At 52.3% G+C, this 12,811-nt stretch overlaps 3 protein-coding genes across 31 annotated transcripts in view; 1 reads left to right on the top strand and 2 right to left on the bottom strand.

The window, feature by feature from the left end:
* LOC127462835 (zinc finger protein 239-like) overlaps positions 1-12,811 on the bottom strand; it is a 306,020-nt gene that overhangs the window by 235,646 nt on the left and 57,563 nt on the right. The window lies entirely within an intron of this gene.
* The window catches only part of LOC127462846 (zinc finger protein 239-like), a 293,082-nt gene that overhangs the window by 222,375 nt on the left and 57,896 nt on the right, over positions 1-12,811 (top strand). The window lies entirely within an intron of this gene.
* LOC127462842 (zinc finger protein 239-like) overlaps positions 1-12,811 on the bottom strand; it is a 211,337-nt gene that overhangs the window by 174,545 nt on the left and 23,981 nt on the right. The gene's annotated exons all lie outside the window — the stretch shown is intronic.

A 12,811-nucleotide genomic window follows, 5' to 3' on the forward strand; every position in this document is an offset into this window, starting at 1 on the left:
GCTGCAGGGGGGTCTCTGCACCCCGATGCTCCCCCAGGGGCTGCAGGGGGGTCTCTGCACCCCCATGGTCCCCCAGGGGCTGCAGGGGGGTCTCTGCACTCTGATGCTCCCCCATGGGCACAGGGGCACAGCTGCCCCACCCTGCTCTGCCCCACGGGCTGCAGGGCCTCAGCTCTGGCACCTGGAGCACCTCCTGCCCCTCCTTCTGCACTGCCCTTGGGGTCTGCATTGCTGTTCCCATGTTCTCACTCTGCTCTTCCCTGGCTGGAATTCCTTCTGCACAACAACCTTCTGTTCTTAAATATGTTATCCCAGAGGCGTTACTGTCACTCCTGACTGGCCCAGCCTTGGCCAGCGGCAGGAATTCCATCCTGGAGCCAGTGGCATTGGCTCCATGGGACAGGGGAAGCTTCTGGCAGCTTCTGACAGAAGCCATCTCTGTAGCCCTCCCCCCACCAAAACCCAGCCACACTACACACTGTTCGTTGCAATTAAAGATTTTCCCAACATTTCCCCCCTTTGAGACTTGTTGAAATTTTCAGCAAGTCTCACTTATAAGCCTTATAATATTTTGGGTTACAAACATTAGTACAACAATTCACATAAATTCATAAAAGACAACAATCACTGTCATCACAGTCACTATAATTCATTTGACCCACTGAGAGGGGTCTGGACACCAAAATGGTCTTTTCCAACAACTCCTGAAATCCCCAGGAAATGCCATCCTTTTGCACATCATGTAAGACTCTAACTTGTTCCCGGATTGTCCAAATTAGTCACTACTTTCTGAGACTGATCTATGTATACACAGTGACTACTGTTTATTATAGTACCGACTCCTCTTGTAAGGCCAAGATCAGATCTAAAGCCCTTCGGTTCGGAGGTGAAATCTTCCTTATTTCTGATACTTCTTTTTGTGTTGTCCACTGAGCATTTGCAGTTTGAGTTCCAATTTTGCCTTCAAATTCTGGGTAGCTATAATGTTTGGGATTACAGCTCCCCAAGTGCCAGTGCCCTTCCAGCTCCAGGTGAAGCCTTTGCACAGAACAGTCCCCAGGGCAGGCCCAGGCCTGTGCTGTGCTGCACAAACCCCTCGGCCACAGGACAAACTCAGCTCCTGCTGACAGAGGAGCTGCAGCCACCCTTGCCTTTATCTAAAAACTGCAGCAAGAAGTTCTCATGAGAACATCGTTTCTTGTTTGGCTGAAGAAGTGATGAAAAGAGATGTTTTGTTTTAAGAAAAACGGTCCTGTTACAGTTCATATGGTTCCCTACAGAAGTAGCGTTGACATAATCCACTTTGCCTCATCGTCCTGGGTTACACAAAGGCTCTGGTATCCACCTTTTCTTTTCCTCCTCCCCTCCCCTCCCCTCCCCTCCCCTCCCCTCCCCTCCCCTCCCCTCCCCTCCCCTCCCCTCCCCTCTCCTCCATTTTCACCAAATATGCAGACTAATGTAGACTGTGGGGAGGGACTTAGGGCTGTACTTTATTACCCTGGGAGAAGAATGTATCCACAAGTGTGAAAAGTCTGGAATGCTGATGACTCAGACAATCCAAGTGTGGAGGGCACAGCTGCCACCTGAGGCTACGAGCTGGGTCTTGTCTCTTTGTCCTTACACCAATGACTCACCTGTGATAACTCCCCTGGGGAGGGAGCAGGACAATTCACACACATGGCCTGAAGAAACTCATCTTCTTGATGGCCATAATGGATCCACCTGTGCTGACATAACTGGCAGCTGTAACATCTTAGAAGGTGTCAAAGACTCTTGAAATGTCCTGTGATCTGGTGTTAATCACCCAGTGCAGAACTCCCTGCCCTGGGGAGGTACCAGAGGCATTCCCACCTACCCTGAGCCCAATCAGAGACCACACTCAGACTTTACTCAGCAGACTGTGGGTCTCCTTCCCTCACTCCACAGGACTTTTACCTCCCAGACCTCCGCCACCACCTCAGTGGGCTACAACCACCAGCGTAGCAGAACTGCAGCGACCAGGTCTCATTGCTGGATCTGGGGGGTGTCCTGTGGGTCCCTCCAGTCGCAGCCCTGCTCCAACTGCCAGTGCCAGCACTGCAGCCTCACTCCAGCACTGACCCTCCAAACTACTCTGCCAGGTTTCAATGGTGGGGGGAGGCCAGCTGCCATCCTGTTTTGATCAGGTGGGAGGGAGCTTGGGAATTTTCTGGTTAGCTTAACCCAGTTTTATCAGTTTTGTTGGTTAGCATTCTTCTTGGTAAAGAGGTTTTTTTCTTTTTTGTTTTCACTTACATCTGGACATGTTTGGTCCCTCTCTGTGTTGGAGAGAACCAGGGGTATTGAATCAGAGGAAGGAAACTTCCATCCAAGGTCTCTGCAACTCCAAATTCTCTCAAACCGAGACAGGGAGCCCTGGCAGCCTGGAGGGGGAGCACATAGGAGGGGGGACATCTGGGACCCTAAAACTGGGAGCCAAGAGAGAGGAGACTCTAGACAGCCTGGAAAAGTGGTGAGCCTGGAGAGGAGGGACCTCTGGAACAGAAAAGTAAGGAGTGAGGAGAGTGTAGACCCTTGGGATTCCTGGGACCCCCAACAGCGTCGATGGAGGGGGAAGACTGCAGAGAGGGAGACCCTTCAATACATGCGGGACCCGCAGCAGCCCAGACAGGGGGGAATTGTAAAACCCCCAAGGTGGAGAGACCAGAGAGGAGGAACTCCTGGAGGGCTTTTTTGAGCTGAATCTTGATTGTTTGGAGGTTTCTATGGACACTCTAGAAATCTGGCCCCCCAGGCAGGACAGGAGGAAGTCAGTGCCTCTTTACCCCTGTTCTTGTGCTGCCTCTCCCAGTCGAGAATGGCCCCCGGCTGCAGGACAACCCCGCTGCCACCGCCGTCCTGCCGGGGCCGGAGTTGGGGGAATGTCCTTGGCCTTCCCTCTGGGCTGGAGGCAAATCCCCTGCCTGTCCTTCTTCCTTCCAGCCCCAGGCCCCAAACTGAGGACGGAGAGCAGAGTGCCCCTGTCCAAGCCTTTTCCAGGAGTGTGCCATGGGAGACAGTGTCCAAGGTTTTGCTGAAGTCCAGACAGACACATCCACACCTTCCCCTCATCCACCAGGTGGGTCACCTGGTCATAAAAGGAGATCAGGTTGGTCAGACAGAACCTGCCCCTCCTAAACCCCTGCTGGCTGGGTCTGATCCCTTGTCCATCCTGTAGGTGCTGTGGGACTGCACTGAGGATGATCTGCTCCAGAACCTTGCCAGGCACTGAGCTCAGGCTGACAGGCTTGGAGTTTCTCAGGTCCTTCTTGCAGCCCTTTTTGTGGATTGGTGTGACATTTGCCAACTTCCAATCATTTGGGACCTCCCCAGTGAGCCAGGGCTGTTGGTAAATGATGGAGAGTGACTTGGCGAGCTGTTCTGCCAGCTCCTCATCAGCCTTGGGTGGATCCCGTCTGGTCCCATAGACTTGTGAGGATCCAAGTGGCTCAGCAGGTCACTGACTGTTCCCTCCTGGATTACAGGGGGGCTGTTCAGCCTCCTGTCTCTGTCTACCAGCTCCAGAGGCCACTTGTCCTGAGGACAACCTGTCTTACTGTTGAAAACTGAGGCTAAGAAGGTGTTAAATACCTCAGCCTTTTCCTCATCTTTGGTGACTATGTTCCCCACCATGTCCAACAAAGAATGGAGATTTTCCTTGCTCCTCCTTTGCTAGTGATGTATTTGTAGAAGTACTTCTTGTTATCTCTGACATAAGTGGCTAGATTGAGTTCAAATTGTACCTTTGTCTCTCTAATTTTCTTTCTACATGACCTAACTATATTCCTAAACTCTTCACAAGTAGCCAGCCCTTTTTTCCATAATCAGTAAGCTCTCTTTTCCCCCTAATTTCCTTCAAAATCTCCCTGTTCAGCCAGGCTGGTCGTCTTCCCTGCCGGCTCGCCTTTCAGCACACTGGGACAGCTCCTGTGCATTCAAGACTTCCTTCTGGAAGCATGTCCATCCTTCCTGGACCCCTTTGTTTTCCAGGGCTCTTTCCCAAGCTACCCTCTGAACCAGTCTTTTGAGTAGGTCGAAATCTGCCCTCTGGAAGTCCAGGGTAGAAGTTTTACTGATGACCCTCTTTGTGTCCCTGAGTATTGAAAATTCTCTCATGGTCACTGTGCCCCAGACGGCCTCCGACCACCACATCTCCCACCAGCCCCTCTCTGTTTGTGAACAGCAGGTCTAGTGGGGCCCCACCCCTGGTAGGCTCATTTACCAGCTGGAGCAGGAAATTATCCTCCATACACTCCAGGAATCTCCTAAACTACCTCTTCTCTGCTGTGTTGAGTTTCCAGCAGACATCCCTGAGATTCCACAGTGTCACACCAGTCTCCCAATCCCATGAGGTTCCACAGTGTCATAATGGTCTCTTTGGTTCTATAAAGCCCTGCAGTGTCCCAATAGACCCTTGATTCCAGGAGATTCCTCAGGATGACCCCTGGGAGGTCACCACTGAGCCCTGGGTCAGCAAGTGACCTCCCGGCTCTTTAGGAGCCCTGAGAACTTCAACAGGGGGAAGTGCCGGATTCTGCCCTGGGATGGGGCAACCCCGCAGGGACGGACAGACTGGGAAGGAGAGGCTGGAAAGCAGTGCTGGGAAAGGGATCTGGGGGTGCTGGTGGGTGTCCAGTTGGCCCTGAGTCAGCAGTGCCCTGGCAGCCAGGAGGGCCAAGCCTGTCCTGGGGGCATCAGGCCCAGCATGGCCGGCCGGGCCAGGGAGGGGATTGTCCCGCTCTGCTCTGCCCTGGGGTGGCCTCACCTGCACCATTGGGGCAGTTTGGGGGGACACAATGGAAGGGAGAGATTGAGCCATTAGAGTGTCCAAAGGAGGGCAAGGAAGATGGGGAAGGGCCTTGGGGGGAAGGTGTGTGAGGACACTGAGGGCACTTGGTGTGTTCAGCTGGAGGAGACTGAGGGGAGACCTCAGTGCAGTTCCAGCTTCCTGGGGAGGGGCAGAGGAGGGGCAGGCCCTGAACTCTGCTCTGTGGGGACCAGGGACAGGACTGAGGGAATGGCCTGGAGTTGTGTCAGGGCAGGGTTAGGTTGGGTCTTAGAAAAAGATTCTTCCCCCAGAGGGTGGTTGGGCACTGACCAGGCTCCCCAGGGCAGTGGGCACAGCACCAAGGCTGACAGAGCTCAGGAAGTGTTTCGATGATGCTCTCAGGCTCATGGCGTAACTCTTGGGGATGGTCCTGTGCAGGGCTAAGGGTTGGACTGGATGATCCTCGTGGGTCCCTTCCAACTCAGCATATTCTGTGATTCTGTGATTATCAACCCTGTGTTCAGCACAAATCCAAAACACAGCCCTGCACCAGCCACGGGGAAGAAATTTAACTGTACTCCCCCTGAAACCAGCACACCCTTTCTGGGCTCTCCCAGAAACATCCCCCAGTCCATTTTCCACCTGGAACCAGTGACTCTGAGTTCCTGCTGCCCCAGCCCCAGGGATGGTCTCCTTGTCTGCTCATTCCTCCACACTTTCTTCTCAGTGATGGCATCTTAACGAGACAAGACCCTGGGAATAATTGACTTGTAAGTCTTCAATTCTTTTGTGGTTAATTAGACAGATCTCAGAAGTGTATTCCAAGTGAATATCTTGTATTAAAGAAGCAACGAGAATATATTTCCGTTTTCGTGGCCTATTTTCTTTTTTGCTGTCCATACTTGACCTTTGCACACAGTGAGTCACACACTGAAGTCACAAGATCCCTCAATCCACAGAGGGAGGAAGAGAGAAAATGAATGAAATGCTCTGTTGTGCAGAGCTAAATCTGCACTCATCCCAATATTCTGGGCTTACAGGACCTTTATCAAACACATTCTGCAGCAGCTGTTCACTGGGCAAACATCTGTGTGGATGGCCAGGCCCAAGGAGTGGTGGGCAATGGAGTTCCATCCAGGGGTGTTCCCAGGGCTCAGCACTGGGCTCAGGGCACTTCAATCTCTTTCTCAATGATCTGCACAAGGGCATCGAGTGCAGCCTCAGGCAGTTCCCAGGGCACACCAAGCTGGGGGGAGTGTTGATGTGCTGGAGGGCAGGAAGGCTCTGCAGAGGGATCTGGACAGGCTGGATCCATGGGCCCAGGCCACTTGGAGGAGGTTTAACAAGGCCAAGTGCCGGGTCCTGCCCTGGGCTCACAACCACCCCAAAGCCCTGACCATGCCCTGCAACTGGTCCCCACAGCCTGTCCTGTGTCCTTAATCCCTCCCTTTCCAAGGACTCTGTGGGACAAGGGAGCTCTGTGCTCTGGGTACGGAGGGAGCTCCAAGTGCCACTGGAGTGGGAACCACAACTCATCAGGTTTGTGTTCTTTGGGAGGTCTGGAACTGGTGAGACTTAGAGCCACAGAAAGTTTCTCTTCATTGCCCACAAACAGAAAGTAAACTCAGTACAATTTATAAACATCCCAGCTCTTTCTGCAGCTTTCCTCAGCCACAGTGAGCTGGAGAATGCCCGTCCTTGATGTCCTGGTGCCACAGCCCAGGGTGCTCCTGGCCTCCCTTGCTGCCAGGGCACACGGCTGCCTCCTGCCCAGCTCCCTGCCCACCCACAGCTTCTGACAGGGCTGCTCCCAGCCAGGCAGCTCCAGCTGTGCCATGGCCAGGCTGAGTCCCCTGCAGGGGCAGACACTGCCATTTGTCCCTCGGGGATTTCAGCAGGTTCCTGCCCAGACGTGCTCTCCTCCTCCCTGAAGCCCTTCCCTGAGCACAGAGGCCTGAGAGACCTTTCCAGGAAAGCCTCAGGCAGAGAAGCCATGGAGTCCCTGAGCACCACATCAGTGTCTGCTGGAATTAACCCCCCTCCCCATTGCACAGCAGCCCTGCATTTCCCTCCTGCAGCCTTGGTGTCCAACACAGCCCTTGAGGCTCTTTGGGCTCTGGACTTTTCCTGCAGCCCCAACTGCAGGGGAGCTTTGCCTTTCCCACAGAGCCCCTGCACAGCCCAGGCCATGCCCAGCAATCCCTTGTCTGTCCCTGCCTTGCTGTCCCCCCCTGGCAGCGGCTCCATGGCCCCTTTGTGCCCCGCTGCTTCCCAGCTGGTCCCACAGCCCCCTGGGCAGGCCCAGCCCAGCACAGGAGCACTCAGGGTGGGGAAGGGCCCCTCTGACGGGATGCCCAGGGCAGTCCTTGGCCTTGGGCACCCAGGGCCTTCCTGTTCAGCCCCTCTCCAAGCTCCTGGACAGGCCGTGTCCCCTGTGGGGCCTCACAGCCAGCCCTGCTCCAGGCTCTGCCGGGCTCTGGGCCAGCAGAGAGGCCGGGCAGGGCTGGCCATGGCCCTGGCACAGACCCTGAGCCCAGCAGGAGGATGGAGGGGGGCCCAGCAAAACTCACCCCTAACCCTGAGTAGAGCAGCCAGTGCTGGCAATGGCTGGGGAGAGAGGCTGGGGGAGAACAACTGTCCTGGGCCAGCTTCCTGCTCTGTTTGTGCCACCAAGGGCACAGAGCAGCCTCCTCTTGCTGGCACTTGCACGTTTTCAATCCCTTCAACAGGCAATCACTTGTGCTCTTTGTGACCCCGACTGGCTCTGCTGAATGTCAGCAGGCCTGGAGTTCCCAGACTGTTCCTGCATCCAGGGTCGGGCCTGCAGTGACGTTTGTGCAGCATTCAATTGGTGCAGTGGCAGGATGGCCATGGATCCATTCCTGCACAAACACAATGGTGCTCCATCCCAGGCAGGGAGAGAATGGGCCCACAAATGTTGGAAGGATAAGAACCAGGGAGTTTTGGCACTGTGGAACCCCATGGAACCAAAGGAACCCTGGGACATGGTGGAACCTCCTGGAATCAAGGGGACATTGTGACCCTGCAGCACCTCATGGAACCAAAGGGAGTCTGGGACGTGGCAGGGCCTGATGGAAACAAAGGAACCTCCTGGGAACAAAGGGACCCTGGACACTGCCAAAAGTCAGGGAGACAAGGGAACCCCAGGACACTGTGGAATCTCTTGGAATCCAGGGGCCATTGGAATACACTGGGGCCTCCTGGAACCAAAGGGAACATGGGACACTGTGGAACCTCATGGAATCAAAAGGACTCCGGGACTTTGTGGAACGTCAGGGAATCAAGGGGCCAGTGTGACATCCCAGAACCTTTTGGAACCAAAGGGAACCAATGGGACATTACGGAATGTGATGGAATCAAGGGTCCATTGTAACATTGTGGAACCTCATTAAATCAAGGGGTCAGTATGATTCTGCAAGGCCTTCTGGAGTCAGAGGGACCATTGTGACACTGTGGAACCTCATGGAATCAAGGGTCCATTGTGACACTGGGGAAAATGATGGAATCAGTGGGCCATTGTCACACTGCAGGGCCTTCTGGAGCCAAAGAACACTGGGAAACAGTGCAACCTCATGGAATCAAGGAACCATTGTGCCTCTGCAGGGCCTTATGAAGCCAAAGGAAGCCTTGCACACTGTGCAACCTCCTGGAATCAAGGGACCACCATGATCTTGCAGGACCTCATGGAACCAAAGGAATTCTGGGATTCTGCAGAATCTCATGGAATCAGGGGGCCACTGTGACACTGCAGGGCCTCATGGAATCAAATGTCCATTGTGACAGTCTAGGACCTCAGGGAACCTAAGGAAACCCAGGACACTGTGGATCCTTATGGAACGATTGGGCATTTGTGACTCTGTACAGTCTCATGCAACTGAGGGGCTGTCTTTGTTTAAAGACAAAAATTGTGGTTGGAACTCCAATGAACTGAATCCCTCTCTTTTTATTTCTTACCAATACAGAGAGATATAACTCTTAAAATTAAGAGTTTACTAACAAGGAAATAGCAGCAACCACAAAGATATGCAGGGAACAGCTGACCCACAAAGAGGGAAATTCTTCGCCCACGTGGCACCCCTGGAATAAAGGGGGAAATGGTGGAGGGTCCTCCCTGATAACCACCCCCCTCTGCCCCAGCAAGCCAAAGAAACTCTGGGAAATGGGGGCACAAGCAGAAGCACGTTCCTGGGCTCAGGGTCACTCTGGGCTCTCCCCGGCCGTGGTGCTGAGCGAGCTCAGCGCTCGGGGCGGCAGCAGCAGGGCCCCGGGGCAGGACGGCGCCGTGGGGACTCTCCAGGCACCACCCCCGGGGTCCAGGGAGGAGAAAAAGTTCCATTTGCTGCCTGGCATTTTCCTTCTTTCTTCGCCTCCCTGCCCAGCCCCAGCGTGGGGCAGGCATTCCTTCTTAAAGAGACAGTCCCTCCAAAAAAATGGAAAAACAGCCTAAAATACGAAAACTCCTGAAACCATGACATTTTCCACCTCTGTTTCTATTCCCTTATTCATCATGCAGTGTCCCAGGGATCCTTTGGTTCCATGAGGCCCTGTAGTGTCACAATGGCCCCTTGATTCCTTTGTGCCACTGGAGACACCCCATAATCCAGCACAGCCTGTGGTGCTGCCTGGTCATGGCCAGACAAGTGATGTCTGTCTGGAAAGAGGCACAGTTTTAATACTTTTACATTATTTTATATTATTTAAATACATTTAAATAATAATTAAGCACATTTTCATTACTGGGTCATTGGAGTACTTTTAAGAAATGGCAAAGTTTTCCCACCATGGCAGAACAAGAATTTCCTGGAAGTGTACTGATGGCAGGAGAAGAAATACTGATCTGCCCCTCTACCTGTATTACCACTATTCCGTCTATAATTTCATCTCCCTCTCCCTTCAGGTGTTTCCACCTCTCCTGTTTAAATGGCCATGTCAAAGGACATCTCTTCAGCAGACTTGCTGGATGTGTGTCCTTCCTATTGCTCCCTGGTTTCCTCCTCCAGTTGCTCTCTGCTCATTCAGTGCCTCTCAATTGACTGGTTTCATGCTTTGAGCTTCAGGGAGCTGCCCAGTCTTTCAGAAGATTAAATAACACATTGGTCAACATCTTCACTGTGTTTATGGCTGACTGTGTGTGTGTGGTGGGGTCCTGGGTCGGTTGGGAGTCCCCGTAAACAGTGTGCTGGTTTCAGGGGGAGTACAGTTAAATTTCTTCCCCATGGCTGGTGCAGGGCTGTGTTTTGGATTTGTGCTGAACACAGGGTTGATAATCACAGAATGACAGATTAGGATGAGTTGGAAAGGACCTACAAAGATCATCCAGTCCAACCCTTAGCCCTGCACAGGATCATCCCCAAGGGTCACACCATGAGCCTGAGAGGATCATCCAAACATTTCTTGAACTCACTATCCTATCTTATACTTGTTTTAGCTTTTATACTGTGTAGTAAATAATTCTAAGATCTTTTGTCTGATCATTTGTAAGAACAAAGGGATTCATTTTATATAAGTATTCTCTTTTTACCAATAATTAAAACCTGTGGGACAAAAGTGGTTCAATCACACTTCTGTAATTCCTTATTTTGTTGACAAAATCCGAGGCAAAGATTGGATCCCTTATTCCTTGAGGCTCAGCAGTGGGACAATGACTCCTTGATTCCATGAGGTTGCACTGTTTCCCAGTGTTCTTGGGCTCCATAAGGCCCTGCAGTGTGACAATGGCCCACTGATTCATCATTTTCCCCAGGGTCACAATGGACCCTTGATTCCATGAGGTTCCACAGTGTCACAATGGTCCCTCTGACTCCAGAAGGCCTTGCAGAATCAGAATGGCCCCTGGATTCTGTCAGGTTCCACAAGGTCACAATGGACCCTTGATTCCATGAGATTCCACAATGTCCCATTGGTTCCCTTTGGTTCCAAAAGGTTCTGGGATGTCACACTGGCCCCTTGATTCCCTGACATTCCACAAAGTCCTGGGGTCCTTTTGATTCCATGAGGTTCCGCAGTGTCCCATGTTCCCTTTGGTTCCAGGAGACCCCAGTGTATTCCAATGGCCCCTGGATTCCAAGAGATTCCACAGTGTCCTGGGGTTCCCTTGTCTCCCTGACTTTTGGCAGTGTCCAGGGTCCCTTTGTTCCCAGGAGGTTCCTTTGTTTCCATCAGGCCCTGCCACGTCCCAGACTCCCTTTGGTTCCATGAGGTGCTGCAGGGTCACAATGTCCCCTTGATTCCATGAGGTTCCACCATGTCCCAGGGTTCCTTTGGTTCCATGGGGTTCCACAGTGCCAAAACTCCCTGGTTCTTATCCTTCCAACATTTGTGGGCCCATTTTATCTGTGCCTGGGATGGAGCACCATTGTGTTCCTGCAGGAATGGATCCATGGCCATCCTGCCACTGCACCAATTGAATGCTGCACAAACGTCACTGCAGGCCCGACCCTGGATGCAGGAACAGTCTGGGAACTCCAGGCCTGCTGACATTCAGCAGAGCCAGGCGGGGTCCCAAAGAGCACAAGGGATTGACTGCAACCCCTGCAGTTCTCTGGCATTGCTGGGGACAAATGCAGGAACTGCCAGGAGCTCTGCAGAGCCCTGACAGTGCCACTGCAATCCCAAGCTGCATTGCCCGGGGCAACCCTCAGCACAGCCAAGGCCACAACCCTTCCTGAAAGGTGTCCCTTCTGGGCAGGGCCAGGGGGACAAACCCCTCCCTCTGTCCCTGCACATGTTGGGTCCATTCTCAGCCCCCAATCAGGGACAAAGTCAGGCTACATTTTATACCTCATTAACCAGGACTGTGCAAAGTGCTGTGGGTGGGACTGTGGTCCAATTTCCATTTCATTTGTGGGCATGTTGTACAGAATATTTTCTGGTAGGAGGTGCACTTGGTTTGTACAAAACATCTCTAGATATCGAGGAGAACAAAGAGATCTCGCAGTTTCCACCCCACTCCACATTCTTCCCCCATGCTATGGCAACACACACCACAGGACTTTCATCTGATTTGTGTGTCTGTTCTGATCCCCACGGGCCCTGTAGCGAGTTGAGCTTTGCATTTTCTTCACTGTTTTTTCTCCCAAGCCCCACACACACCCTCCAGTCTGGCCCTCCAAAGAACTCAGGAGTTTACTGTTAGTGTTTCCCACTGCAGGGGCTGGAACTTGGGCCACAATCTGTGCCAGGAGCAGAGAAGTCCCTGGACAGAGAAACTTCTTAGCAATGGAGTTATTAAGAAAAAGCGACAGGCTGTGGGGATCAGTGTCAGGGCATGGCCTGGGAAGTGTCTTGAGCAACCTCCTGTTTACCATGACCAGTTTTTTCATTCCTTTTCCCTCTGTTTTCTCATGCTTGTTCCTCCTCAAACTGCTGTGATTCCATCCTTTCCTTTCCTTTGTTTCTTTCCTAGGAATCCAATGACAAGTCTTCCTCAGTCCCCAAATGTGCTTTCTTGTTGCCCATGATAAGTCTCAGACCCTGAGTATGAAAACCCAACCCACTTTTGTGAGGTCATCCTGGGAGGTTCTGCCATTGACCCACTTGGTGAAGCCTTCACACAGATATTTTGGAACTCTCTTTTAATTATTTTTTTACCTTTTGGGCTTAGAATGGTAATTCATGTCCTAGATATGGCAATTCTTTGGGGAAGGAGTTTAGGACTCAAAGAATCACAAAGTGGTTTGGGTTGGAAAGGAGATAAAAGGTCATCTTGTCTAAGCCACTGGACATGGACAGTGACATCTTCCACTAATTCAGGTTACTCACAGTCCCCGACCTTGGACAAATCCAGGGATGGGACATCCAGTTTTCTGGGAACCTACTTCAGTTCTTGCCACCCTCATTGTTAAATATTTCTTCCTATTATCAATATAAGACCCTGGTCTTTCAGTTCAAAGTCATTGCCCCTTGTTCTGCCACTACAGGCCTTGGAAAAATGTATGACTGTGTTTTCCTTAGACTATGAGCACCATGTGTTCATCTGCAAACACCTTGGAGAGTACCCAGGGA

This window comes from Manacus candei, unplaced genomic scaffold (genome assembly GCF_025592945.1).
Source record: "Manacus candei isolate 608988 ecotype Guabito, Panama unplaced genomic scaffold, ASM2559294v1 h1tg000142l, whole genome shotgun sequence".
Classification (NCBI taxonomy): Eukaryota; Metazoa; Chordata; class Aves; order Passeriformes; family Pipridae; genus Manacus; species Manacus candei.